General features: G+C 39.8%; 4 protein-coding genes across 14 annotated transcripts in view; 3 read left to right on the plus strand and 1 right to left on the minus strand.

The window, feature by feature from the left end:
• Positions 1-24,913, plus strand: part of LOC146459731 (uncharacterized) — a 174,935-nt gene that overhangs the window by 126,510 nt on the left and 23,512 nt on the right. Inside the window, exon 21 of one of the 2 annotated variants that reach the window (XM_085089045.1) lies at positions 10,590-13,567. The exons of the other annotated variant lie outside the window; for it this stretch is intronic. The gene's annotated coding sequence lies outside the window, so the exon portion shown is untranslated. Of the gene's footprint in view, positions 1-10,589; positions 13,568-24,913 lie in introns of those variants that run through there. 2 annotated transcript variants of the gene reach the window in all.
• LOC146459734 (uncharacterized) overlaps positions 1-24,913 on the plus strand; it is a 159,204-nt gene that overhangs the window by 82,384 nt on the left and 51,907 nt on the right. The gene's annotated exons all lie outside the window — the stretch shown is intronic.
• The window catches only part of LOC146459735 (borealin-like), a 135,543-nt gene that overhangs the window by 38,925 nt on the left and 71,705 nt on the right, over positions 1-24,913 (minus strand). Inside the window, exons 10-14 of the transcript XR_014857836.1 lie at positions 21,576-21,671; positions 17,265-17,312; positions 15,601-15,688; positions 14,925-15,014; positions 13,762-13,961 (exon numbers count right to left, since the gene is read on the minus strand). The gene's annotated coding sequence lies outside the window, so the exon portion shown is untranslated. The remainder of the gene's footprint in view (positions 1-13,761; positions 13,962-14,924; positions 15,015-15,600; positions 15,689-17,264; positions 17,313-21,575; positions 21,672-24,913) is intronic.
• The window catches only part of LOC146459736 (uncharacterized), a 73,145-nt gene that overhangs the window by 24,695 nt on the left and 23,537 nt on the right, over positions 1-24,913 (plus strand). The gene's annotated exons all lie outside the window — the stretch shown is intronic.

The raw sequence follows: 24,913 nt of genomic DNA on the forward strand, positions 1-24,913 counted from the left end.
GCAGTTTACCGTTACGTTCTTTCATTGTCATTCTTCGGCATCGAATTTGGTTTCTTCATATACAAACATGGTAAGTTGTATCCTGTTTGTAAAGGGTAGATTTTACCGCGAATGAAGTGGTCTTTCCACTCTTTCTTTATTATACGAATGTCGAGGATGAATTGGCCGAAACGTTTTAAGAACGTCTCAAAAACATGCCCAGGCTGAGGATTGGTAAGGAAGTCTATAGTTTGCTATTTAGTTTGAAACGTGACAAGTTTCAAGGTCTAATAAATGTTTACGTATCGTCCAATTTAGCCCTAAACCTCATAAACCTCATATAGCGACACATATTGCGTATTTTTTTTATCATCGGTTGGAACATGTACCAAATTATCCATTGAGTCACTTCCTCGTTATGTACTGAAATACTGTACCATCATGGTAAGTTAAGAACACTGTATTTAAAACCGTGAGAACGTTTTTCCGCATTGTTTGGTAAAATGCTGTGCCATGTCAGTTGACACCACGCTGTTAAGCACGTTTTCACGCTCAAAATTCCAAAAACATGACGAAAGAAAGTTCAGTTGCTGCTCTGGCTCCACCTCATCAAAACCACAGAGTTTCTTTATGCGTTCTCATTAAGGAAGAGCATACCTAACCTTGCATGATCGCTGCGCTTTCGATGTTGTTAGCGCGAACGTAAAGTTCCTGAGCGAGAGTAAAGAAGCGGTTAACCACCGAACGCAGGCAAACGCAGGCCTTCGTGACACCCACAAATGCGGCCTGAATGTTCATCTAACTTTCCGACCTGCCATTTTTTTTTTCACACAGTGAAAAGGTTCATGCCTTGACACAGCCGCCCGCTTTATTTATGGCTTTTATAGTTTGTTTACAAAGCTGTCAAAAGTTCCCTGTGCAACTTGTGTCAGGAAACTGAAACCGTTTGGATAAATATATGTTTATGAGTTCTTGATCTCCCGCAATATCGCGATTACAAACATTGGGGCTCAAGTGCCTCCACGTACAATCACTTGGTAAGGTTTTGGCGGGAGTAAGGAGTGAAGTTCCTTCACTCAAAGGTTTCGATCCAGATAACCATCGGAGCGTGCGCTTAAGGTCGTATGGACTAGACGGTATGATCTGATTGGCTTACCAGCGGCCAGTCACCCGTCAGCGACTGCCGTCCGACCGTCAGACCGTTCAAAAAAGCTTCTTGTCTGATGTCTGATCAAAGGCATGTTAAAGTTTTCACAAATTTAATAGCACAGGCATCATTTTCTAAAACTTAACATCGCTTCTCTGTGTTGTCTTACTTCTTGGGAGCTCTCTAAAGCAGTCAGAGTAGAAACTAGACAACATTGCATATAAACGCTATTTGCGCGGACGTACTAAGACATTTTATTTAGCTTTGGTTTAGTGAATCGTGGTGCATACAAGGTCAGAAAAATACTGTTGTGGATCAAGCTAGTCGGTACACAGGAAGGATAGCTAGTGTAAACCTTGGTACGCTACATTCCTTCCCCGTTTAAATAACAAGCGGTAACACTATAAACATAATGCGAAAATAATTATGAGACATAGCAAACGGTCCTAAGGTGTTAGCGTTCCAGAGTGTCTCCGATATTTTAACCCACTGTTTCATGTTAGCACAATGATCCAAGTAACAAGGAGTAAACTGTTATATTTAAGTCGTCACTGTTAGTGCCCTTGAAAGTTACATACAGCAGTTAATGAGTAAACTTGGTGCCTCTCTGTGGCTCTACAACTTGCTAAGGGGAACTTTGGGCTCAGCAGCATTTGGTTCCTAAACTTTGTGCTGGACAGCATTTGGTTCCTAAACTGTGGGCTCAGCCGCATTTGCCTCCTTAACTTTGTGATAAACGGCATTTGGTTCCTTATCTTTGGGTTCAACAGCATTTGGCTCCTTAACGTTGGGCTCAGCAGCATTTGGTTCCTTATCTTTATGCTCAGCCGCATTTGGCTCCTTAACTTTGTGCTGAACGGCATTTGGTTCCTTATCTTTAGGCTCAGCAGCATGTGGTTTCTAAACTTTGGGATCAGAGCATTTGGCTCCTTATCTTTGGGCTCAGCCTCATTTGGCTCCTTAACTTTGTGCTGAACGGCATTTGGTTCCTTTACTTTGGACTGAGCAGCACTTGGTTCCTTATCTTTGGGCTCAGCAGCATTTGGCTCCTTAACTTTGTGCTGAACGACATTTGCTTCCTTATCTTTGGGCTTTGCAGCATTTGCTTCCTTATCTTTTGACTGAGCAGCATTTGGTTCCTTATCTTTGGACTGAGCAGCATTTGGCACCTTAACTTTTGGCTCAGCAGCATTTGGATCCTTAACTTTGGAATTAGCAGCATTTGGTTCCTTATCTTTGGACTGAGCAGCATTTGGTTCCTTATCTTTGGACTGAGCAGCATTTGGCTCCTTAACTTTTGGCTCAGCAGCATTTGGATCCTTAACTTTGGGCTCTACAGTATTTGGCTCCTTAACTTTGGACTGAATAGCATTTGGTTCCTTATCTTTAGGGTCAGAAGCATTTGGCTCCTTACCTTTGTGCTGAACAGCATTTGATTCCTAATCTTTGGTGTCAGAAGTGTTTGGTTCCTAAACGTTAAGACCAGCAGTATTTGGTTCTTGATCTTTGGGCTGCTGTTCTCGGCAGCGTTTGCATTTGGTTCCTGAACTTTAATATCAGCAGCATTGTCGAGATTACTTGAGTGTCAAGTCAAGATTACTTGAGTGAAAAAGACAAGCTGCTTACGTATCAATTACTTCTGTCTTTAAAGGACCAGACATTTCTAAAGGAACGTCTATCATGATCAGCTAGTCAACATAACAAGCTACAAAAACTAGCAACAATCAATGCAAGAACAACAAAAGCATTCATTCATTCCTCGCATGAAGTGTGCAGCTTTAAGAACTATATATGAACAACTTTGTATTGTAATCCTTTATGTGCAAATTATATTAATATTCAAAACTAAATGCCGGTACATATTTGGCCACAGTTTGTAAAATTAAATAAGCTCAGAGCCCCTATTAATTAAATTTCCAAAAATATGCGCCTTCAGTCGAATGAGCTCTTCCCTCGTTCGAATAAGCCGGCGCCTTTATCTTCAATTCTTAAAGACGCGCCCTGGCTATTGAAAGTCCTTTAAAAGGTGAACAGAGTACAGATTCAATTTGTATTTGTTAGTTCAATTTTATATTTCGCGACGTAAATGCAGAGTATAAATTCATTTTTTCAGGAGCTCGATTTCTGGGGAATACCCCCTCTTAAGATTCACAGGGGTGTACTCACCCACACCCTTCTCCCCCCGGACAAGCGATTATCTGTTTAGCTTCGGTGGTGTGATGAGTCGCGAGATGAATAGCATGACCGAAAGAAATAAACGGCCTTAGATCAACCAGAGCGAAAGTAGTGCTTTACTTACATTTACATTTTAAATCTGAATATCCTCCATACTTTTATTATATGTATTGGCTGAGGGTTCTCTTTTGTCATGACTTGTGAGTTTTCACCGTCCTCAATCCGATTTAGACCAGAACCGAGCCCCCGCCCCTGCCACAGGAAATAAAAAATTAAGGTCACTCATTTCACAACGCGGGAAAATTTCACTCATTATTACTGACTACGTCGTATCTAGCACCAGCGGTAAAGGCTACTTTAAAGCTCGAGAAAAGACAAAAACAACACCCGTTTAAAGCAAATTTTAACGCTGCTTTCCAATAATGGTGAGATGCACTACTGTAATCTTAGCGCTTGGGATAATCGCTGTCGTTTTTACGCCTTCAAACGCCTGGCGTCGTCGGAGGCGTAGACGTTGTTTAGTCAGGCATTGTACAGTTAGCAGTTGCTTGGACTGGTTGGAGCTCGTGTACGCGACCTTACGGAGGAGAACTGACCACTCGTACGCGGCGAAAAACTGTATCGGAATCTTGTGGAGGGGGATGTGCTTATCACCTACGAGAAACGAGAAGATGAAATACAGACTGCTGCCCTGTGAACTGTGTATACTCATGGAGTCCTTGGAGCAAGTGCTTGGGGTGTGGGATGTCAAGCCATTCTCGGACGCCAGTTATCCAAAGGCACAGTTCGTGTGGCGGAAAAGCCTGCCCTGCAAAACAGACCAAGGCTTGTAACACAAACGTGTGAGTATCATTGAGTTTGTCGGCTTGTTTGATATTAACGTTTTGTGTTGAAATCTTAATGTTACTGTTTAACATGTAAGTGGATGTGATATTTATTTTTTGAATGTGACAAACATTAAACGTTCCGAGCCGATCAAAGAGCAATATTACAGAAAAGAAGCGCAACTTGAGCACAATGTCTTTTATGAAACGAATTTTATCAACGGAGGAACGTGTTTCGTGTTGGTTTGTTGATGGGAGTTGTTGGCGATGATTTATGTGAGAGTTACCTGAATAGTTTGGGTGCTTCTATGTCAAACTTGAAGGCTTTTAATAAGGTTATACAAGTGTAGTTTAAGGTTACAGTCTTTCAGAGTCTTTCTTTGGCAATGGACGGAATTCTTCTTTTTTCCGATACAAATAATGCAATTTCTGCCGCTTGATATTTGAGTAAAATTTTGCGAGACGCGTATTAAGACGTAGTAAAGACCATTAACTATTGTTTACTGAGGACATGAGGACGGTGACAGTATCACGGTCTAGTTGATCCCAGAATGTTAGAATACATACTCCATGCGTGCGGTAACATACACAATGTGGTTTTCTTATCATCGACTGGAACGTGTACTCTCTGTTGACTCACTTCAACATTATTTTCTGAAATAATTTATGTATGTATAAAGTTTTTAGGTAAAGGACGTTCAGTTCCGATCAGCCTAAACCACAAAATTACAAAGTCTACAAAGCCTGTGCACAGGTGTGTTGGGCAATGTTGTTTGCACAACTGCAAAGTTTTTGCACGAGGATAAAGTTTTGACGGTGATCGCCTGAACCTTCCTCCCAGGTCACTGTTTGAGGGATAAGGGAAGAAGGGAGGTGTGCTCCCTTACGCTATACAACGTAATGAGGGGCCACGATTTCAATGGAGTCTTAATATTCTGCCAAGTTTCGGTTTGACAAAGGTCCTCGCACATCGATGCACACGTGCCAAAAGGAACTAAAAAGCAAATGAAAACAGCTCTATTTAAATCCTATTTATAGCCTGGATGGTTTGTTTACAATTGTGCCTGGTACAAATTGCGTCAGAAAGCCAATACCGGTGTACTAGTTCAAGTGCAGCGTCTGTACGTGAGTTGGGAGGGGTGTGGGGGGGGGGGGGGGGGGTTGGGGAGGAATGTAGGTTTCGAGGAGAGCAGGAAGTGAGCTTTTCCCCTTCAGGGGTGTCCACTGAGTGAATGTTCCCTGCATTGATTTAGCAACTTCTGCACGGCAAAGAAAGACGGTAAACAAATTCAAACCGCATGACCGGCTCTCATTACAGGCCATCGAGAAAACTCCTTTATCTGATTTTATTGAGACATGTAACTACGCTACCCTATAATACAACGCCGACATTTTGTAGAAATTATTCTTCATCAACATGCACAACTAGCTAGTGCAACTATTGCATTTACAGTCGGCAAGCCTTGTGGGTGCGTTTAGCTGAACTTGTGACACTTCTGATCGGTAATGAGTCCCGGAATGTTTCAAGATGTTTATATGTAAGCTGGTAAGACATAACTCAAATTTTTCAATCAAAGTAGCGAGTGTTTGTAAAGGAAACATTGATTGGTTCATTTCGCTTTACCAGTTTAATGAGCCGTGAAGGATAGAGCGTAAGAAGATCGAGAATTCACTTAAGTGATTAAAGAGGGTTTGAGTGCGAGGGGTTCACTCCACCAGAAAAAAAAATTCAAATACGATGGAGTGTTTTAAGCCTGGTGAATAAATGATAGAGGTATATTTTTAGTCAGTGACACAGGTATACTCGGAAAAAGAAAATCTAGTCCCAGCATGGGTCAGAGGATCTACGATTACTAGTTTGGATGTTCTACCACTCGTGAGAGCAACAGTAAATCATTAAAGTTAGCTGTGTCAATGAGTGGCATATTGCATATTGAAAGAAATGTACGCGATGTTATGGTGAATAAATTATAGAGGATATTTTTTAATTAAACATTGTTCCACTTGAAGCTAATTTCTATAATATTTGAAAAAAAATTGTTTAATGGCGTGACCTACCCCCTCTAATACCACAATTGTCTACAAAACGTTTACGGAAGATAAACAAGGGCCAAATTCAGGAGCCCCTTCTAAAGTATTCTAAGTATTGTTTGCTAAGAAAACTTAAACTTGGGAAATCGCAGAATTCACGCCGGCGTGTTTCAACATATCCTTAGGTAAGCATATTTTAAAATCGTTGATCACGTTTACAGTGAAGACTAAAGTCAGGTAACGTGGTTCCGTGGCTGGAATTCTTCTTATCAAAGCTACCAGGCAGTACGTTGCTTCAGTGCTGTTTAAATGTTGGACAAAGTGATTTCGAACTTTTGATTTTGTGGAGAAAGAGGTGGCGAAATTCAAGCGGAAGTAACTCACACGTAGTTCGATTAATCGGCCGATTTGGCCCGATATGTGAGCGGACGAAGATCGGCTCGATTTCTAAAATCTGTGACAGTGCGACAGATTTTTTGAATCAGGCCGATTGTCACGTACCCCGCGCCACACCAACAGGTAAAGAAATCGGCGACCAAATTGTAACGTATAAATTTGCCCATGAGATTGAGTCTACTAATCACGTCAATAAATCGGTTCGTGTTAATTAATCTGTAGACTGCACAACGGGGCTCTAAGTTTTGAGTTATAACCTCTTAAGGTGGAATGGCATTTCTTTATATATGCTTGACATAGAAATTTACATGAAATTCATCAAGAGTGATAGGAATGGCAGTTCTTTATAATGCTTGACTGAAAAGCTTACATTGTGACTCAAGGGTTATCAAATGTTTTTATTGCAATTGTACCTGACCTCTTTCGAAATCCTAAATGCCTCAAATTTATAATCTGGAGATGAAAGGCCGTAGGGTATTTTAGTCTTCCAAAGCGCCTGATAAGACTTTCGTCACATTCTATTCTGACAAACGACTTTAAAATCGACTCGAGCCAAGTGTAACTGATTTCTGTGTAGTCGTATACATATCTGCTGTGAAAAACACACGAGATTAACACGTGTAGTGTATTTTCGTCATATTTTATTCCTTTCTCTTTCCATGGTAAAAACAAAACATTTCCACGTCCATCAGCTGTTAGCTTTGTTTTCCAATACGTTTAGGCTTGCATGCCAAATAACGTCACTTTAGAACGGGATCAAATTTAAAAAATCCATCAAGATTTTAGTGGTAAGCTGATCTTTTACTATTATGCGCTGCACTCCCGTCGCAATGAAGAAACATTTTTGCGTTTTTCTCGTTCTTTTTGCTTGTTTGATTGTCCTGTTTGGTCCTATGGATTCGAGGGCTTGGCGTCGAAGGCGCAGAAGAAGGTGCCCTGTTCGTAATTGTATCCTCAGCGATTGGTACAACGTAGGAAGTTGTTCGCGACCCTGTGGAGGGGGAAGAATTCTTCAACGAAAATCAATCAAAAGCTACCCCAGCTGCGGTGGTAGAGGCTGTCCATCGTCTAACAGTCCGTCAAGAATGCGGTACGCGTGGTGTAACACGCACTGCTGTCGCGTTAATTGCGTGTGGACGTGGAGTGCCTGGGGTTCATGTTCGGGATCATGCGGGACGTCGACGCAAACACGAACGGTGAGAATTCAGCGAAATCCTAGCTGCGGCGGAACGGCATGCCCGAGGAAGCGAAGGGAGACGCAAAGCTGCAATACTGGCGTGTAAGTTGATAAACTTTGTTTTTCTTTTTGTTTTCAAGGGAGATATACCCGAGATTTTAGGGAGAGGTTTATTCAGTGCTCCAAAATTTGAGCAAGGAAATGGTTTCAGCTTACTTAGGGAAAACTGATGACGCAGAATAAAACTCAAAGTTATAAAGCCTCTAGAATACGGTTTGAGAGTCGCGCTTTACTGTCTTTCGGCAACAGTGACACGCGATGGAAATGTTTGCATCGGTCGTATGTTTTGATTTTAGACTCCGCCACTTTCTCAACCAATTAAAATGTGAAACCGGAACCTATTGTTTTTGTCTTTCGCATTTTCCCCGCGCTCTTGGTTCCTGGTACATATGTACTTGCTTTGAATTCTGTTTCGCGGGATTTTTTTTGTCTGATTTTCGATTCGGCCATAGAGAACTGTATGTTTAATGATACTCAACAGAAGCTCGCTCTGAAGACTCCAAGTCCACAGTCGCTTCCGTATCTCGAATATTTCCCTGTTTTTATCCTGGGATGGAGGTACACGAGTCAGCTTTTGCTGCGTATGTGCCGCTAGCAATCCCATAGACTCCATGTTTTCCACTATTTTGCGAATGTAAATGACACAATCCCAACTCGATAATTTTGTATTTACACATCTATTCCTTTTAACCAGCAGTCATTTCCAAGATTTACGCATTTCACTCATTCAAGCTTTTTCAAGTCCTTTCAATTTTCATTGAGGCTCAGTGTCGTCTTGAAAATTTGTGACAGCATTCAAATATCAAATATCTTATTGTCTACTCTCCTCAGGGATTTTCAGGGTCAATTTACAACAAGACTACTTGTTGTAGTTACATAATATAATTACATTGTATCTACCAGCTAATGAAGCGTTGCGGCGCGTCGTAAAAAGTCTTAGCTCTCTGCGGGTTCCCTCTGCAAAATTGTTATGTTCCAAATTTAAAAGATAAAAAGAAGACACATTTCTTTGCCCTTTATCCTAGAACGACAAAGATACAGTACTACCGGTCAAACAACTGCACGAAAACTTAATAATCTGAAGGCTTTCTTTTTATAAGATGTTTATTTTTTGATATGAACCAGACGACATACTGGCATTGAATTACAGTATAAACGAGCGCACATGCCAGTTCGCCACGGTGTCAGCCACTCACAGCATGCAATGGTATAACTTACTGGCTGTCGGAATGGGTGGCACGTCGAGTTTCTATCACACTTTCACAATTTCAACGCCGATTTACTTTGCTGATACAAATTATGTTCGACTGTGGCGACGTTTTCTCTTCGGAGCTATCGCGCCCCCGCTGCACGCGGGGATCACGATCAACATATTAAGGAAAAAAAAATCGGAAGCTTGAACATAAGGCAAGATTACCTTATTTACATTTGTGGGAGAGGGGGGTTAAACAGATTGTTTGTTGGTATCGTACTACTTCTCGTAGCACTTGCTCTAAATCAAACCGCAAGCCCCATCGATATGTTTTTTTTATTTTTAAAGCTTCAATTTTAAACTGCCGGGTCTATACCCTTTTCCTCACCTTGTTAATTACATCAGATTACATTAAATGCTATAACCTCCACACAAAGGGTGTCTTGTTCTCAATATAAAGACTGTTTTTTTGTTCCAGTGGTTAGGCAGGTCTAAGTTAATGGCTTAAAAATATCTTTATTTTTCAATTTTATTATTACCTTTTTTTTTGGCCGTTACGGTGCAATTTGCTAATTAAATGATGCTGTCGTGTCTCGTGTTACACATGTCTATCTGTTCCACTGAAAGGAAATCTTACAGATTGAAGCAAAGTTAAACCAGAGGACGTAAACTTACCTTGTTTTTATTGATCTTTTCGGTGCATCTTCTTTCATCATATTTTATATCAACCGGCCCCCCAAAAAATCATTGATTCGCCTTTTTTTTAAAATCGTGTTCATTCATCTCATAAAAGGGTCAGAATCCTTTTAAAAAATGTATCGACCTCCCTGTTAACTTGTTGTAGATTGCGGCCAAAAGTAATTGATCTTCCTTTTACAGACCAAGGTCGACGTACGCGGAGAGGCCCGGATCGGAAAGCTCATTGCAATAAATACTTTCGCGCAAATTGAATCAATTTTCAGGTTCATTGACGGGGTTCAGCTCTTTTGTAAACAACGTCTCAATGACGGAGTTTATATAACAGCGAATTTTGCAACAAACGCATTCTGTCTCAAAGACGAGACGGTACAAAGTTCTCGGTTAAGGGTGGCTTGCCCAATTCATGCATGTGTTTCATGTGTTTCCCAAGGTTGTCTTAATTTTGTCTTAATTCTAAATTTTGTCTTAAGCTTGTCTTAATTAAGGTTAAGCGTCTTACTGTTACACAATAGGTGTCTGTTTGTATAACCCACATAGTCCATTTCGCATAGACCTCGTTTAAAGTAGTACACAAAGCAATGCTCGTTCACGATCTTCGGTTTTGGCTCGGTAGGTTTTAGATCATTGTACCGATTTTCCTGCTTCTAAATTAAGGTTGAATCGAAAATGAAGATGTGTCTTCCGTAACAATGTAAACCTGTAAAGGGTAAGGGTGGGGGACAAGGCGAGCGGTATTAGATGGGGAATATTTACATAGTATCTGGTGGCACATTAACGCATAATAGGATTTTTAAAACTTGACCTTTTGCACTCAGGTATAGAGTATCACTAACAGCAACAAACCAAATAGTTAATTGTACATTTGTTGTTGTTACTCAAATTTTCCTTTCTGTCGTTTTTGCTTTTTAGCTGCTGAATGCAGATCTGCGATAAATGAAGAAAAAACCAAAGTACCATTTGTGACGGCTTACATGATAGCAAAAATCGTCATGAGAAGAAAACGATGACAAGAGACTGTAAATAGCTTGTTATTTTTGAGTAGCGTGTGATTTTGATTGTTTAAATAGTGGAGATAAGTTTTTGACAAATTTTATTAGAATTGTGTTTAGCTAAGGAATACTGTTGACTCTCTATAAAATAGCGAATTATTTACCTGAACAGATTGTGTTAGTATTTTTTGCCGAGAAAAGTTTGTGCTGAGAAGCAATATTTTAGATTGAATCTTATACTTTTGTTATTTTTTTTTTCTTTTCTGCTTACATACTGTAGATAATTAATAAGCAAACTGGTAGAGAAAGAGAAATTTGTCTCTGAAAAAATTCAATATAATAAGTGTGTAGATAAAATTCTTTCTTTACTACCCGCATACATTACTCATATGCCTCATTCTAAGAAACTGTTATTTTTTTCTCGATTTATAACAGCTTAATATTTGGTGATCAACGACATTTACTTCAGAAATTATAACTACTAGAGGATAAGAATAGTGAGAAAAGAAGCAAAAACCATAAAAAAGAAATTAATATCCTAGATTTTAGCTGGAAGAATGAACTCTTAAACGTAAGAATTATTGTTTTGCCGGGAGTAATTGAAACATGGTTTCTCTGTATTTGTCTTAAATACACTAGGAGAGCTGGAAATCACACAAAAATAGTAAAGAGAGCTTAGTGCTCCGATCACAAGTGGAGCTACGAATTAAGATTTATAACACTGCAGATGATGGTGAAGTTTCTTCCAATATTAGGCGCTCTAAGCTTTAGCTAGGTGTGTAATGTTAGTAGTTACCAACTAGCTGCTTGTTACCTAGTCACAAAAAAGCATCTCCATCCACAAAGCTTAGTTTTAATTCTTCATTGTTGGAGAAACTGGATTCTAGTCCTCGAATACCGACTTAATAGGCCATCATGTCAGTTTGAAATAGCTTCCCTTTTCCTTAGTAAAGGGAAAATCGATTATCTGTACTCCTCAATTTTCCAGATTCTTACGACGAGTTACTGAATTCTTTATAAATATTATCGAGTCGAGATTTCTAAAAACATGCACATGTAACTCGGTGCTTGTGGTTAAGGCGGAGCCCCAGAGAGCCAAATAATCCAGTTTCAACTGTAAATACCATACTACGTTTTGTTTTAGGATTAATAATAATTTGTGGCCCGATAAGAGAGAGTAACTAGAAGCTCAAGGCAGCCGTGTTCACTGGAATAAGTTTCACGCCTTCTCATTGAATGGCTATCTCAAATAAAGGTTTAAAATTTCAAAATTTCAATATTCTCCATTGTATTGCTGAGTTATTCCTCCAGAATTTTAAATATGTAAACCTGAAGTCCTTTTAGTTCTGACGATGAAATTCAAGTTTTGGGGTCTTTACCTCACTCTTTCTTACACGTATTCTACTCTTTTTACTCGCATTCGATCCAAATCTTTTTGCTTTTTTGTTATGACGAAAAACGAATTGACGTCAGGTTTTGATGTTTCAATGTCCTCATTGATTGTTGAAGTTTGTTGTAGATCCATGAACCGAAAGGGCGCATGCATCCACAACAATTTTTGACAATGTTCTGAAGCAATTTATCATCGATAAGGGGACAGATGCATAAATTAAAAGCCTTTCGCCTTGGGAGGGGGTACTTGTGTAAGCCGAGGCGTTTTTCTCAAAGGATTTACAGCATTCCCCTTCAGAGCAGAGTGGTCAGAGGAGAGGACCTGTAATCTACAGGTCCTGAGTTCGAATCCCTTCTCTGATCACTTCATGGATTTGTTACGTTTTTCTTTTTTTCAACGAGGAAAACAACAACCCGAACGACCTTTCGATTTTTTTCGATTGCTCATCTCTTAAAATGTCCGACCATCATCATCATCATCATCATCATCATCATCATCATCATCATCATCATCATCATTACCACCACCATAATCATCATCATTATCATCGTCATCATCATCATCATTGTGGCCTGTTACTAGAGCGTTTATTTCATTCCACAGGGAATAACCCAGCCGATATATGATTTTACATCGGTCTAAACTGTGCGATAAATTCTTTTATTTGGACTAAGCAAATCTCGGTAAGGACTATAAATAAATTTGATAACAGCAGTGGAAAAATTTCCTGTGTGTGTTGGCAATTGCCAGAACATGCTTTTTGTGTTGATTTTGGATATGCCCTTATGAACCGAATATTCAGGGATTATTTAAAAAAGTCATTTTATATGTCATCTTCGGTAGAAAACGTATCGATTACAATCGGACACCAACATTACCAAGGCTGTATTCTTAGAAAAATGAAAGAAATTTTAATTTCCAAAGGTCATAGCGTGTGCAATCATTGTGAAGCACGAAAAGACAACAAATGACGAACTCGTCACATTCACGTTTTTGCAAAAGGCCATGGAAACTGCCTGCTAAGATGGTTAAATAAACTTCCGCTAAGATGGCGGATCTATCCTTGATTCTTTGGATTTTGAGAAGAGAGGATGTAAGATATTAAAGTGTGACCCTTCAAACTAAGCAGTACTTTCTTGTGGTGCTGTTTGTTATGTTATACAAGGTGGTTCTAACTTTTGAGTCTGTGGATGAAATCCTAAAATGTGACCGTTCAAATGAAAGCTACTGAGCAGTACTTTCCTGTGGTGCTGTTTCTTATGTTATACAAGGTGGTTCTAACTTTTGAGGCTGTGGATGAAATCCTAAAGTGTGACCGTTCAAATGAAAGCTACTGAGCAGTACTTTCCTGTGGTGCTGTTTGTTATGTTATATAAGGTGGTTCTAACTTTTGAGGCTGTGGATGAAATCCTAAAGTATGACGGTTCAAATGAAAGCTACTGAGCAGTACTTTCCTGTGGTGCTGTTTGTTATGTTATACAAGGTGGTTCTAACGTTTGAGGCTGTGGATGAGATCCTAAAGTGTGACCGTTCAAATGAAAGCTACTGAGCAGTACTTTTCTGTGGTGCTGTTTATTAGGCTGTACAAGGTGTTTCTAACTTTTTGAGTCTGTGGATGAAATCGTAAGGTAATGATCCTTCTGATAAAAGCAGATGTGTAATACTTTTATTTGGCACTAGTTGAAAAATGTTATTCTACTTTTTGCCCCTATTTTGGATAAAATCTTTCTTTTAAGTGTAAATAGTTCAAATGAAAGTGCGGAACTAAGCCTCATTGGTATAGAACATTTGTGCTCAAGAAGGAATCAATGTTGTAAAAATTTACATATGTAGAAAAAAAGAAAATCCTTATTTCTTCTGCGCCGGAGTTGGGAGAACAAGCGGCTGCGCCAGTTTTTGCTGTAAGAAAAAATAAACCATAATTTAGAATTTCTGCGCGAGTTTAAAGGGAAGACTATCACCTGTTTTTAGTGTCATTGAAAAGCCAAAAGACATGCAGTCGAACCTCCCGTAAGCGACCACCCAGAATGCCAAGATTTAGTGGTCGCTTACGAGAATCGAACCGCAGGGGGTCTCTTCTGGGAGCAGGTCTGACACACCTAATTATTCGAAGATATTTTACTGCGTATATTTTCCTGGTTACATTACGATCAAGGCCAGGTTGTCACTAAAAGTTCCTCGTAAACTCTGAGTGTAGCGTGGTACATGCAGCGGACATAGAGATCAGATCATGTGTCGAGTGGTCGCTTTCAAGCGGTTAAAAGAAATGAAAACTTGTAATGCTGTCACCTCAAAAAGGTGGTCGCCGTCCCTTATAAGAGGTGGTCGTTTACGAGAGGTTCCAACTAAAGGGCTTTGACTGGGAAAAACATGGTGTTTTGTTTTAGGTGGTTGCTTATGGGAGGTGGTCGCTCACAAGAGGTGGTCGCACATGGAGGTTCGACTGTATTTGTATGGATCGAACAATAAAATAATGGTTTTTGTTACCAATAACCCTATTAGTGCACAGAAACTAGTATCATTTATCTTTGCCTGTAGATGGCTGGGATGGAAATGGATTGCAGCTTGCAATTTTTCATTTCAAGTTCTCCATGTATAATTTGGAGAAATCGCTTAAAACTGCTTACACTTTATTGTTCCTTGGAGAAAACATTTCATATTTCCCACCCGGTGCAAGAGTAAGAGAAATAGGTTGTTTGTGAATTATTTGAGTAGTTTTTATCGCCATACGGAAAAACCTAAGTGATGGCCCTCTTATCAGACAAAGTTACTTTCCCCCAAAGGACGTTCTTGATAACTTCCAGGACCCAGAAAATACCCCCCTCCCCGAGGGATTCAGCTCTGTATAGAAAGACAACTCACCTGTAGCAATTCGACATTCCTTCGCGCCGCATCGTCTAGAATGGCAGGTTGTGATGGGCTCAAGTGAGATGCGGTGTTCAGATGGAAGGTCTGCAAAGAACAAAGTAGTATAGTGCAAGGAAAGCAATTACGGACGTATTAAACATTTGGGACTGTTCCGGAATAGAAATACCGTATTTATACGGTGACTGTTGGTCCCTGCTTCTAGGGGAAAAGGGACAGCGCAGTGGTGAGAGCACTCACCCCCCACTAATGTGGTCCGGGTTCGATTCCCGAACTCGGCATCGTATGTGGGTTGAGTTTGTTGTTGGTTCTCGTCCTTGCTCCGAGAGGATTTTCTCCGGCTACTCCTGTTTTCAAATCTCTTCATAAACCAACATTTCTAAATTACAATTTGATCTGGAAAGTGTCCCCAATTAGTGGTCTGCGCTAAATACATTGAAATATTTTTAACCTCCCTGGGCGCTTATTTAATTTTGGGCCCATGAGGGTGGGCGTTTATTCGAGGGTTAGAGCTTATTATTCTCCCAACACTTTCATCAAGCGAGGACATTTTAGAGAATAATAAAACAAGGGATAACAAGTTCATTTCGCTCCAATAAGACAAAACAAAGTTCAAAAGCTAACATGAACAAGCCATAAACAATACATAAGTTCATGGGACACAAGAATTCACCTGTCGATTTCCAAGCGGAATAAGAACTTCGGCATCTGTTGCAAGGGGTCCATGGTTGACTATTGGTGATCCACTTAAAGACATGATTCTGTGAAAAAATAAATATTTAAATAAATAATATACCAGCCGTCACCTAGACCACCTACACCAACGCAAACCAACCGGCTATACCAGTCGTCACCTACACCAACGCATTGATGAGCATCGATTCTCCGCCATCGGGAAGCACCTGAAGAACGATGACCAAGTTGACACAATTGGCGACCTGACAAGCAACTTCATCATCCTAAAGAAATGTCAGGGAAAGCTTGATTGCTTAATCTTTGAAATGCTGTGCATCCGCAAGAAGAAACCGAGTCTTAACACTCAGTCAGACTCCATTCGCGCGAAACTATTTGTCTAACCCAGTGAACGGACATAAAGTCTCACTTTACAACACCTCACTGAATGAACACCAGACAGTTACTTTTAGTCTTAATTTAATTTATTCTATTTCACACCTTTAGTTTCTGTAGAAATTATCTTTTCTGTTGCATTCTTTACTTGATAAATGGTGTTTTTAAAAGATGACACCGAAACGTCGTTCCGTGTTTTCGCCGTATTCTTTTAGTCAATTAAATGAATAAATAAATAGATAAATAAATAAATACAATAAATAAATAAAAAAAACAGAAACGAACGAACGCTTTAACTGTATTTGTTCCATGCTAGCCCATTATCAACGAGGACCCCAAACATACCTAGAATCTAAGAATTTTAGGTGGACCCACGAAAAGCATTTAAGATAACGCTCCAAATGTTGTTTTCTGTTTTTCCAAGGTCAATGTCCTGCCATAGAGGTGATGTTTGTGTCGCTAACAAAGTTTGATCAAATAGAAGAAAGATCCTGGCAATTGGTACACAACTGCTTAAGTTGCGTACTAACTGCGAGGATCTTTCATCTGCAGACTCATATACAGTCAACTCTCTCGTAAGTGACCACCCTTGGTGCACGACAAAGTGGTCGCTTACGGGAGGTGGTCGCTTACGGGAAAGATCAATAAAATAAGCCTAATGCTAATGCTAAGCCTAATTAATTACCTTAAAATATTACCCTCTCAGCTAAAATTAGGCAAATTGAAACTAATTTATTTGATTTTTTCACATCTATTCATTCTTCTGACGAAACTTTGTGTAACATTTTGGAATTATGTCAAACTTCTGGCCTAAAACGTGGTCGCGGTCCCTTAGAAATTTGAGTGGTGGTCGCTTACGAGAGAGCTCTTGAAACAGTATTTAACTGAGAAACAAAACGGTTGTTTACGAAGTGGTCGCTTACGGGAGGTGGTCGCTTACGAGAAGTGGTCGCTTTGAGAGAGTTGACTGTATTTACACTCAAAGTGTGATCTGTTTGTATTCTTGGCCTGAATTTTCAGTTAAAGGAAGGTGCCTACTTTTGTTACTGCGCATACGTTCTGCTTTCGTTACTGCGATAAATTCTTTACAGTTGTAGCAGTACCAGCTTGATTAACCCCTCCCCTGCGGGTACGTACGCCTCTCGTCCAAAAGGCGATTAAGACAACTGACATTATGAACACTGTATTCTCAACAGTTTCTCGCTAATTGGCTGAAACAAAAAAAAAACAGTTTGACTTTGATAACGGTAGTGTACAAGTCTCACTCACCTTTCTCCAGCTCTCGGTTCTCGTAGCAGAGCGGGGGTCAATGGCAACCTAAACACACGTGGTAATCATTGTAAATACTTTTGACAGTTTATACTGCGTTGATATCAGCCTAGCGTTACTGTAAGGGCCATTCGTTTATCGCATCACAGCGAAATGGAAATGAAGTCACTCAGTCATAAGGATTTACAATTCGTTGACAATACAAAAACATTAGGGAGCTTAAGCAACGATGACGGCGACGGCAACAAGAACGTAAAAAACAAAAAAAAACAAAAAAAAAAAAAAAAACAATGGGCGCAACAGTTGGTTAGGGATTAAGGCTAGGGCTTAACCATTTCAGTTTTGAGAGGTGTGGGGTTGGGCACTTTTGCATGAGAGGACGCAGTGGAAGTCTACTGTAAGTACGAGGTCACGCAGAGATTTAATCTTTGCGGTTCCGTGAGGCGTCTGTAATCTCATTCAATATGACAGAGAATGAACGGCTCATGTTATTCTCACTTCTTTCTTTGCGATCTGGACAGTGTTTTTGAATATCGTAACTCGATACAAAATTACCGCATTACTCCTCACATAAGAAGATGGCGAGGATAAATTCGAATTAAATAAGTCTGTGGCCTGCCAGTGCTTATGTACGTACCGTCTAATGAGAGGTACCAAGCAATTCTTGATCATACCAATCAAATATTATATATTTATACCTTTAATTATATAAAAGGGACGCGTCGGCAAAATACCAAGATTGTATGACGCTTTGCTTGGCCACGTACTTTGTTTTGTAATGAATCAACAAGATCGATTTGCGCGAATTTCGCTGCAATTGTATGGTGAAAAAAATATTAGCCTTAATGTCGTACGATGCGTCCTGTGCACAAAGCTCGGAAACTAATCGCCATCCTTTTTGACCGGGCCTTTAGATCTACTAGTTGTACATTCACTTCCGGAACACAACATTCCCAACTAATGTTTCTATTGTTTTGCGATAAGCCGCTGGCTTTTCAAATTTGGATAATAACTATCACTGTGTGGAATTGCGGGCACATATACAAGCATCTTGAAATGCGATCGCGTAATTATATTACGGCACTGTTTAGCGGGAACGAGAACGAAGCGCGCCCTTCCGAAATTGTGATCGATCATGCCGACGAAAGTCGCGTGGAGGTTCATTAGAGGAAAAAAAAGGAAGATGCGCAAAGCAAGAAATAAAAGGAAGCAATTGCTAAGAGCCGCTAATGAAAGCGAAGCCGGACAGATGCGAAGACAAAACCTGAGAGACGTATTCTTCTGCTTTGGAATTGGCGCGTGTTAATTATGCGAAATGGTAGGCATTGAAGTAAAGGAAATACAAGGGACAGAACCAAGGTAAGTCTCGCTTAGTCAAGAAGACGTAAGTTATCACAGAAGAGCATTTGCCTAGACAACCACAATTTTGAATATTCACGCTTAACATAAACACGACCAACATGATCTTGCATTGTGCATCATCCGGGTTATTGTTCCGGGGGTAGGCGCCATAACATTCATAGTGTAGCAGAGCGGCCCTTAAAATTTATACTCCTGAACTTACAATGAAATGGAGCAATCCATACTCACTTTCAGAGCAGGGGGCACGACAAATTCACTTTGTGCTCGAAATGTCCAAATTGTAGATGTATTTTCACACCAGACAAAACCATAATGAGGGGACTCTATAGAACACTTTTATCAGTGAGGTCAGTATTTTAAAAAAAATCAATAAAAAACACGCAACTATGTAGCTGGTGAGGTAATGAAGGAAGTGACTATATAGCAAACTCGTAAAAATAATTAAATGCAAAATAAAAAAATGCACAGCCAATGTCGTGGTTGATATCGTTGTCATGCCCTCGTGTAACAAAACAAATAACGCTAATACACCAACTCAGCCTTTAATTTTTTATCCATGAGAACGGCGGGTGTCCCACCTGATACGGTCTGATGTAACGTAAAAAACGCTATACAGCAATTCAGCCTTTAATTTTTTATCCATCAGAACGGCGGGTGTCCCACCTGATACGGTCTGATGTAACGTTAAAAACGCTAATACAGCAATTCAGCCTTTAATTTTTTATCCATCAGAACGGCGGGTGACGCACCTGATACGGTCTGATGTAACGTAAAAAACGCTAATACAGTAACTCAACCTTTAATTTTTTATCCATCAGAACGGCGGGTGTCCCATCTGATACGGTCTGATGTAACGTAAAAAACGCTAATACAGCAATTCAGCCTTTAGCTTTTTATCCATCAGAACGGCGGGTGACCCACCTGACACGGTCTGATGTAACGTAAAAAAAAAACGCTAATACAGAAACACAGCCTTTAATTTTACATGGTATGATGTGACAATGCGGTCACCAGTGTAGCCAGGCATCGGTCAATTGATATCGATCAGAATGGTGGATACCCCCCCCCCCTCCCCCCTTACATACACGCTCTAAAATAACATGAAGTAATTTATTTCCACAAGACTGAAGGTTGTTTCTCCTTGTACAGTTTACTATAGCATCGTTAATATGATGGAACAAGACAGAGGTATTAATATACATGTAACTCCTGTCGCGCGTGACTTGTAATGGGCGTTTTCCTCGCGTTTTGCGCTCGCCCGCGAAAGACACACGAAAAATAACGCTTGTTCTGCGGGGCCAGTCTGATGTTTCTTCTATGGAAAAGTTCGTGTGCATTTTGCTTTCGTCTAAAAGTTAACTTTTTTTCCGGTGCAAATATCGTACTCAATTTTCGGGTTCTTTTAGTCTCTTCGAAAAATCGCGAGACAATTAGTGTATCTGGTATCGCAGATTATAAGTGAAGAGAGACAACTAGTCACAACATTAACAGGACCGCTCGCCAAATGCCATGGGATCTGATAATTTTGTCCACATAAGACTCCCTTACCCGGCGCAACTTTTTTGTTACAAATACGATAATACTTTAAAGTAAATTTAAACTAATAGAGAGCAACTGTTTACTATGGTAGTGCCATGAATATGCATATTCTTCAAGATTCACCTTAATTAATGCATTTGTCATTGTACTGTGTTGACATAACACTCGTGCGATCACTTTTTTCAGGATTTCACTCCCAAGCTCACGATGTCTTTTTTTATGTTTCTTCTAACCGTGTCTCAAGGTGATTTAATAGCGCGCTTGATTTATGTCTGCCCTCTTGAATATACTCCGGGAAAATGTTGCACTTCATTTCAGAAAACGTATCATTTGCTCGATGATTAAATTTAGATCATATTCTTTCGGCATACAATTTTGTGGTCTCAAAACAGAATAATCTAGGAATGCTTGTAAATTCTGCACCACGTTACTCACAGTAGAGAACGCCTGTGTCCTGTTATGCGCGTGATTGTTTCGTAATCGAAACCGTATATTTACACTGTCAAATAATTTGCAGGATCCCGTTACAGCATTTCTTGCCTCTCTTTCCCTCTCACGTCTTCTCTTTTTCCTTCCTCTCTTCTGCCTTAACCTTTCTTCATGAGTATCTCTGCGCCAGTAAATGGCCCGCCTTTGCGAGCTATTTTAGTCGGCCGCGTCCGCCACTTCGAGTAGCGCAATTACATTGTACATTTGCATTTACTCTAATTTCACGTCACGTTTTTATTTCTTGGCACTTCTTGATGTGACATGTAGTCCAGATCATATTCCTATACCCTGAATGTTTTGTTTTCGATTTAATTACATCCTCCATGACAAAAAAACAGATTACGACACCTTGCAAGTCCCAAAAGAAAAGAAGCCGGGTGAGTCTTAATTTGAGGAATGTTAGGAATGCTAGTAGATTCTACTAGCATTCCTTTGCGGAACTTACAGTCGAGCCCGCCTGCGTCCTGTCATGTTCAAATTCTGAAGACATTAACAAGGAATTCCTTTTTTGTTTCCCGGAGTATTTTCCATCTTACGTTTGCGTTTGCCTTTGGGATTCACACGTGTGAAATACAAGCGTAAGTAAATGAAAAAAATTACATTTCTTGCGTTGGCGCTTGCGTTTGCGTTGTGGTAGTTCACACATGTGTTTGCTTTTTCTTGCCCTTGCACTTGCGTTGCTCGTGTAAACCAGCCTCAAGTCTTTTCGTGATATCAAAAAGGAGAGATCACTTACATTTTATAGACTTGTTTTGGGCACTACGCCTTCCTCACAAAAAAATGGTAGTAAAAATAAAGTGATAACGGCTACCTCGTTTCCCGCAAAAATGACACTGGGTCATTCGTGCATGCACTCCTTCTCTTTTGGCGGGAAAATCTCGTACCCAAGCTAGCATCTAAAGGTCTCTAATATTGACTTACCGAGGATCAAACTTTGGCGTGACCAGTGGTATGTGACTATAAGGCACTGCTCGTGCAGCTGGGGTTACAAACTGTGCTTTGGACTGCAATCGTTTGCTGAAAGAAAAATGAGAGAAACATGAGATTAAGGGAACCATGAGCAACTTAAGCAGTAACTATCAATGTTAAGCAAAGAAAAATGTAATGTCTATACCATTTTTGATAAGAACCTTTAATTTTGGGTCTGAAGGTTGAACAATATTAATTTTTTGTTTTGTTTTTTTGTTTTGTTTAGTTTTATGTTTGTTTTTGTTTTTTTTTTGTTTTTGTTTCCTTTTTTTTTTTTTTTTGCTGTTTGAGCCTGAAAAGGTCCTTATGATGCTTTTTAAACTTTATAATGTGGCGTTTCAATGAAGCAACGTGTGTGTCACCGGAAACTTATAGACCAGCATTACTCGCCGCGATGTGGTATCAAGTTGCTTGTGACATGGTTACGCTGCATACTCTAGTGCTTGGCCCAAGACGGCATGCCAACCAACTCACAGTAGATTTGGACTTGTGAAAACTAGTGAACATAGAGGTTTGCAAAGTGACATAATGAATGGGTTAATGGGACTAAAGTCTATAATAAATAAGCCGTATTCACACTACTTATTTTAAACAACAAATAGTCGAATTAAAAACCTTCTTAACCGACTCTGCCTGGAGTGTTCTTAGCATGTTCTTAAAATATCTTGGCCTCGCTATTCTTATATGTATATATAAAAAAAAATGACTGTATGCGGCACTGCTGTATCGAAAGTAGCCCGCATATTTCACCAAAAAAGGCCACGGTTCTATTAGTCAGTTCAATACCTTTGGCGAACATGGTCATGTTTGAAACTCTTTCTGCAGTACACACCTAAAAATGCTACAGTTCAAATTTAATATGCTACCAAAGCAACTTAAGAACGATGCCTCTTGATACAGATGTATTTTTGCACAGTTTATGACTACGCGGGAAAAGCAGATCTTATCAAGGGTTACTGGGATCCAACTTAAAATTGGGGGCGACCACACATTTTTCAGAGCAATGATCATTCTAAAATGCTTTAAAATACAAAACAATGTACTACATTTTCATTTTTTTATATTTTAATTAAGGCATGATCATCTCTGAAATTTGAGTGGCTACCCCCCATTTTATCCTTGGGTTTCAATCGCCTTTGATAATGTATTATTTTCCCGCGCGGACATAAACCACGGAAAATTACCTTTGAGTTAACATGTATTTTCCTTAAGAAATAAGAGGTCCTCGTTTCCTCCATTTTCGAGATCTTCCTCGTGCATCTCTCGATCGGTCAAAGGAACAGGAGTTTAGCAGCAACTTTTTTTTAAAGATATTGGCCACAGACGTGCGTAAATTTAGCCTTATTCACACCAAAAAAAACCGTCAAAATTTTCTGTCCACACCACTATTTTTTAAACCGTTTTTCGCAGCAATGATTCACAAACGCCACTGCCTGTCTATGGAGCATGCGTAGAAGCAATCTCGTGCCCAGAGTCCTCAGGCTCTTTGGCCAGCGGCTAGTCGCCTGGACAGTACAATTCTGTCAGCGTGGGTCGTCAGCGTTAATGTTTTGCGTCACGTTAAAAATTAAAAAAAAAAGACACAAGGCGGTTGAAAGAGTATAAAAAACAAGGCTCCTGTTAGCCAACTCTTGAATGCAGAGGTTAATGGTGGTAGTCGTAAAGCGGTACTCACATCAAACTACGCTACAAAGATTCGTGGATGCCATGCCGCATTGCGGAAATGCATTATGCATAAACAATTAAATTACACACGCACTCTGATTCCTTTTGCGCAAAGGTCGACGTGTGCGTTCTTTTGGTGATTTTGCGTGGTTACTCCGGTTTTCCCTCTCCTCAAAAACCAACATTTCCAAATTTCAATTCGATCTGGAATCTGAAGGCCACAGGTTTGTCAGTCGTAACAGACTGTTAAGTGTCCCCCTTATGAAACAAAATTGATTTATTTATTTTAGTTATTAAATTTTAATTTTTTTTTTATTTGAATTTTCCCAATACAGCAGTACAACAGTGCTTTTCAAGTAAATACAACGGAAAAAATGCATTAAAAAGTCCACTTGTCTATTATTTTATTTTTAACACTTGTTCTGGGTACAAACATATTTTTCCGTTTCATACTTAATATTTAACTACAAAACTATATATATTTGGTGGTACTTCAATCCTTCTGCAACTCCATAATTTATTGGTATCCGTAGATCTAGGGAGATCATGGATCATAAATAAATAAATAAATAAATAAATAAACTGTAGACTAAGATTGCATGCTGAAGGAGACCAAAACTAAAACCGAGAAATAATTAAGTTCTAGATGAGAAGCATAGATCAACAAAATTATTTTCATTTTGCAGGAGGGATAATTTGTATAAGGTGTTTTGAGCGAATGGGGACCACGGTCCTCTCTGCCGTCAGTTTTAGTATACTGTTGTAAATCTAATGTTTCAGTGGGCGTCCGTCCAGGATGAAAGGAAAAGCCGCTACCATTTGTTCAGAGTGGGAAATCTTCGGAGGCTTTCAATAAAGTTTTCAATAATATATAGCTCACCAGGGCTTTATATATAATACTAGTATTAATCAAAGATTAGGGAGTGCGTTCGATGATCTCGATCCCAGGCTCTCTCTCCTTTGTGATGTCGTCCGCCCCTGCAAAAAGATCTGTGGGGGAAGCCAGATACGCGTCCCAAGATCTATCCATTTATCCAACCAACGTTCTCCCATACAATCTCGACCGGCCAAGCCAATTAGGAGTGCGTTCTTCCTAGGTCAAACGCAATTAAAGCGAAACACTGATTAAGGAAGTTAAGTGCCCGTATTCAGTCTAGCGAAACTCAAATTGAGACTTTCCAAGTGGCGTTCGCAGTAAATGCCCTTTGCCCTTCCCTAGGAGAAAGGTATGGCCTTCCATTCCAAAAAGCTGCAGAGCTAGATTGTATAGCAGAATAAAGAAGTATCATAAGAACGCAGTACTGCTCGATAGCTTTAATATGAATATTCAGCAAAGCCGGAGTTAGAGTTCAATCAGTGACTCAAACTCTGGATTGAAGAATGTTCTACAGCATAACGAACACCAAGTGGGAAATTATTGCGCTGTTATAGCTTTGAGGTCACAATAGCCATTTATTTAGAACATTCAACTTTAGGAATGCATTTGCACAGGAGTCAACATACCAAACCACCATGTACAACACAATAAACAGTTGGTACGAGTTGTTCGAAGTACGACTACTGTTAGTCCAAGCCAATTAGCGCTAGCATGAGGACTTAGGCTATGTTCACACTTGGCTCTCGAG

The sequence above is a fragment of the Pavona decussata genome, unplaced genomic scaffold (genome assembly GCF_977016875.1).
Source record: "Pavona decussata unplaced genomic scaffold, jaPavDecu1.1 SCAFFOLD_217, whole genome shotgun sequence".
NCBI lineage: Eukaryota > Metazoa > Cnidaria > Anthozoa > Scleractinia > Agariciidae > Pavona > Pavona decussata.